At 39.3% G+C, this 5,240-nt stretch overlaps 1 long non-coding RNA gene across 1 annotated transcript; it reads right to left on the bottom strand.

The window, feature by feature from the left end:
• Nucleotides 1-226: 226 nt before the first annotated feature.
• On the bottom strand, nt 227-3,063 carry LOC147753785 (uncharacterized). Its single transcript, XR_015316093.1, has 3 exons — nt 2,968-3,063; nt 1,849-1,938; nt 227-429 (listed from the first exon to the last, which is right to left on the bottom strand). It is a non-coding gene; the product is annotated as an uncharacterized LOC147753785 (long non-coding RNA).
• Nucleotides 3,064-5,240: the final 2,177 nt, after the last annotated feature.

The raw sequence follows: 5,240 nt of genomic DNA, 5'->3' as shown, positions 1-5,240 counted from the left end.
ACTTTGCTGAGCCCTATGGATTGTCAGTGAGGTGATCAGCAATTGTACCTTTATAAAACAACTACACCAGAAGCTTTCCTGTGCAACATCCTATTGGCATCATCAGGACCTGCCGTTTCTTCAGAGAGTGACTTCGTTAACTAAAAAGGTCAGGACTGAGCACGAGATTGAGTCGTTAGCATGTTTATTGGCTACCATCGAATGAGCAACATAACAATGCGTATTTGGTCCACTACACATGGTGCTCCAATAGAGATCAATACAGGTTTATTTGCCACAAAGCACCACGTTCAATAATTGAAATTTTTGGCTCAGGGTAAGGAGCGCAGTCGCACGGGAATACGCTCGGTGCTCTGGCCTCTGTTGAGTGAGGGCCTCGGGGGCAGGCCCTTCGTTATGTCCCGATTCTCCAGTTAGGCATGTCCAGTCCTGAGGAGAAACCGTTACGCAAGACCTGATTTAATATTATTCACATCAATGAGATAAGCAATATTTCGGTGACACTGGTAATTTTACTTGTTTATACTAAACTATATTCAGCTGGAAAGAAAAAGTACAGTTTACTGCAGATAATTATCCTAGTAAGTTCTTTTCAAAGCTCGGATTCCCATCGTTGTATTTGAGCCCCTATCTGCTGTCTGATTCCGCTGTTCGGAAGTGACGCCGGAAATATCGTTAAAGAAGAATTGAATAAGCAAACGTCTTTGATGGCTTGGGTTTCTATTGAGGACAGTTCGGGATATATCGAATTAGGCACATCGTACGTCTAACGTTAAACGATACTGTATCTTAAATGAAATTCGGGTAGCGAACAGCCTGCTTCCGCTTGCAAAATATTTACCTTCTTTCAGGCCCGTGTTTTGGCTGCTAAAATATCCTACCAACTAACACGTCCATAGCTCACCAAGCGTAAGAGAAATCCAAGCAGAAATACAATTCCCTCTGAGCCTAGAACAACAGGTTTCGAATGAAGTCTAAATAGAATAGTAGTCAACGCAACCATGCGCCTAATATAGCAAGAAGCAGAGTCTGCTACGTCACTAAATAGAGAACTAGTCGCCAGATGGCGTAGTCGTCGCAATACATATGCAGCGCCACGAAGGGATTTAACTTGAACAAAAAGCATCCTGCATATACCTACACAGGACACGCTGCAATACTCTTCAGGTATAATGTGGCGTCGTTCGTTCGACTTTTATTCGATTTATCCAACTAGGCATACTAATATTTAACTTCTTTAGGTTATATGTTCATACAATACAATAAATTACCTATATAATTGAATCTCAATAGTGAGATTTTGATATGTGAGTGATTTATAGAGGACGCACACAATTCTAATAACAATATGGTGCAGTAAGTGCATGATTCTGCCTTGTCCTATCAGATGAAATTTAGTACGGCTAAGGTGACGTTCTATTCTCTATAGTTTTCTGTGGTCCAATGAACAATTTTAGCAATCATTACTATACAGTATAACAATTTCGATAGATTTTATCATGGTTTTTCCACCAGAGACTACCATAATTGCCGTCCTACTCGTAATAAACCTTTGACCCACGAAGGCTTTGCTTGCATAGAGGTAACCTTGCCTATAAAGCAAATTTGGCACTGTTTCGTATAAATATAGTTTCATTAGCACTTACCATATAACGGTAGGCCTCAGAAATTAATTCTACTCCGGTACTCAAATGTAAGTTATAGACGAAAGCCATAAACGCAAAGTAATTGAGGGTGTTCTTCAATTATTCGATAATCAGTGTTATAATATATTTGATCTTTCGTATATTACTGTTTTCTAGGGACTCGTTACGTTAATCCGGTTCCGTAATAGCCGACAGCAATTACCGTGAATCCTCTATTTCGCGTCTTGCTAGAGTTGGTATGTATACACGCCGTATGTATCCTCAGCCGGGAAGAAATGCTCATACGTGCCAACTGGAAAACGACACAGGATCGTGCAGCTATAGAATCAATATTTACTATTTTTGCAAAACTACCACACACACAGAACTAGGGGCTGGCAGAATAAGGGCTAAGAGTCAGCTAAGGTACTATTCGACGGGGACGATCAATCATACATATATAATATTTGTATAGTTATACTTACATAGCCAAACGTGTACCTACGTAAAGGAATTAAAACCAGTTAGTTAACTAGGTATGACATAAGCTGCTTTTTTTAAGACTCTGTGACAAGAAGCGAGTCACAGAAAAGAACCAGCTATCTTCGTTAGAGATCTCCTACACTAGACTAGTAACTATTTCCTAAAAATAAATACTTTTAGAGAAGGGAACGATAAGAAAGTCGAGCTACCTAAAAAAAAATACGTAAATATTTTGCCGAATATTTTGCCGTTAAATATTTTTCTCTTAGCCTAACATAAAACTAAAACAGTTACACGTTTCGTTCGCTGAAGTCGTAGATGCGAAGATTTTCTAATGTATTCAGCCAGAACTTTGGAATGATTTCGTACATACTGTATTCGCAGCATAGCGCAAACGTCTATCAAAACGTTATTATCATCTTGGTGGTCCTTTCATTATCGTATCGTAGCATATTATTGGGTAATGGGGTTGTCGTAGTAACGAAGATAGGGGGAAGAAGGTCCAAACGGGGTAACATCTCTATATAATAAGTTCCTCTGTCACAGAGAAAAATAACTTTTACATTATTACGAACATATTAGTCAGTTATTTTAGCAGAATTTGTATAATCATATATGTTAGAGCCACGTCTTCCAGAAGTGGTTGTTAATGCTTCTTGTCGTTGTTTTTATTTTAGCGTCTGATTTTTAATTTTAGATTATAAAACTCTGTAAATTGAGAACTATTCTGCAGCGTAATCTAGCTACACCTGATTTGAGTCTATATAAAATTGGTGGTAAATTCAGGCAGAAATTGGTTCCGGCAAATATCGCTTTTTGGACAAGAACCGCTCGAAAGAAGAAGGCTTAACATGCGTACCTGACCGAATTATCTTTTGAGATTCACAGTTAGATCAAGACCTGGAACACGACCAGGCTCAAAAGAGCATAAATCGTAGGTCCATGTAGCCTTCGTAGTATGACCCTCCTGAAACGAAATAAAACAATTTTGATATGTTTATGATTTGTTATTTTAACTTGTCGGCTATAATTGATTTTTTTTTTGTTTTTGACTAATAATTTAAGCAAAACAATTATAGGAATATCGTTTTTGACAATGTGTCTCTAGTGTGCCATGAGGCTCCTTCTTTCTCTCCATCAGATGGCTGATAATAAATTGGCAACAAATAAATATAACGAATAAATTCAGATTACTTATTTACATCCTTGCACGAGCATGATCGATCGAACTTCTGTTCCAGTCGTGCGGTCGGTGACGCCCGTACACCGACAGACTGAATTTATTCGATGATCACGATTCGTAAATGTGTAAAAGCTCTAAGTGCAACCCTGTGACGAATTTGCGCATTACCTCGAATCTACTGCAAAGAAAGATTCACAGTTAAATTTCGGTTAGACCAGTTTTCGGCTGCGCTTCCCTACTAAGGCCCAAATGTTGAACCTGTAAAACTCTCAAGGCAGACAGCATGGGCAAGAAGGCTTAGAACACTAACAAGCTCTGTTAGCGGGCTCTCAAGGCACGTTGCTACTGGCAACGAGCCTCCGGACGCACGAAACTCCTGGAGTGGATCGGCCTGTCGACAAAAGAAAAACGAATCCTGTCAATCAACCCTCAAATGTAGTCCGCAGCCTGATATATGATGCCACATATTCGTGACCTGATAGAAAAATTTCACCAAATGTAAAGCCTTTAAGAGGTGGACCTATCAAGTAGATGAAAAACGTCTCCTGCCTGTTAGTGGAACTGTCCTAAAAGTAAAGCTTCAATAGGGATAAAGATTTGTTTCTCATCGTTTAATGCTTCTTTGACTATTAATAGCTAAAAGTCCGCGGCCGCTAATTAAGTCATATTAGAACGTTAGCCATATTGAGACGAATGGCATAATAATGGATACAAATAGAAGGGATTTCATAAACGGCATAGCTATTTTCCAATTTTTTTAAAGTTTTTTCACTCTGACGGGTAACCTTACGCCCAAGGCAGAAGGTAGGATCGGTAGTAACCACGTAAAGGGTCTGATGCATGCGTCAAGTGTCAAATGATTCAGAAAGAACACCTTTCGTATTAAATCTACTCAACCGCATACTTCTAAGCATGCAAAGTAACTCTATACATAAATATACTTGGGCACATCATTCCATTCCGAAAAGTTTTCACACATCCTGCAAATGCAGCCAACATAGCTACGCGTTAACTTCGGCATCAGTATTTCTAAATGCACTTAAAGTGATATGTGTCAGAAACCATGTGGCTCATCGTAAATAGCAGATGGTTACCAAAAAAAAAATATCGCTTGCGAAACTTTTATGCACAAGTAGACGTTCTTAGTAGCAGCCTCGTGCCTATACCCACGAAAAATTATTTTCGAGCTGGGAGGAAAATTATTTCGAGATTAATAAGCTGGGATCGATGCTGAAGAAACCCCTTCGCAATCATGTATATTAAAAAATAGGTTAGTTGTGAAGGAAACTGGAAATATCAAAGATGCGAGCACCGTCTGTATCATACCATGTTGCCTTGAAAAGCACCTCCTATCACTGTTCATAGTAAGAAAATTAAGCAGAATAGCCCTTGGGCAAGAAATTGACGAACGGCTATTTTCGCAGGAACGTGTGTTGTATCTCCTATATGGAGACTGGAGTAATGCGGTCTTTAAGCATTGGGTACCCATATTCACCAATGATCTCCTTTTTTCCTTTATGAAAAATAGAAAATCTCCACTACCACTTAGAGGAAATACAGCAGATTTTACTGTAGGATAAAAGGAAGCAATCGTCATTCTGTACACACCTTGAAAAATATAAGCCTATGCAATAGGGGGTTAATCGCGCTCACAGAATCCTTCAACGACATTTTTATATGCTTGGGCTCGAGTATTTCAATAGTATATTGCCAACATTTATATGGCACAATAGGAGAGGACTGTGCGAAGAATCGAGACGCCAAACGAAACCGAAGCCCGTAGAGCAAACTCAGTTTCCTCCTTATCCCTTCTTTAGGTTAGAGGGAGGTTAGAGAAAAAAAAAGGCGCCCACTATTTGCGTCTCAGTGCTCTGCAGAGTTACCCTATTGGAACTTCTTTGTCAATCACTGTTAATAGTAGAACAGAATAAGCATTGGCTCACCACAGA

The sequence above is a fragment of the Varroa jacobsoni genome, unplaced genomic scaffold (genome assembly GCF_002532875.2).
Source record: "Varroa jacobsoni isolate VJ856 unplaced genomic scaffold, vjacob_1.0 scaffold_230, whole genome shotgun sequence".
Lineage (NCBI taxonomy): Eukaryota > Metazoa > Arthropoda > Arachnida > Mesostigmata > Varroidae > Varroa > Varroa jacobsoni.
The sequence above is the reverse complement of the archived record's forward strand: the minus strand, read 5'-3'. Positions and strand labels throughout refer to the sequence as shown.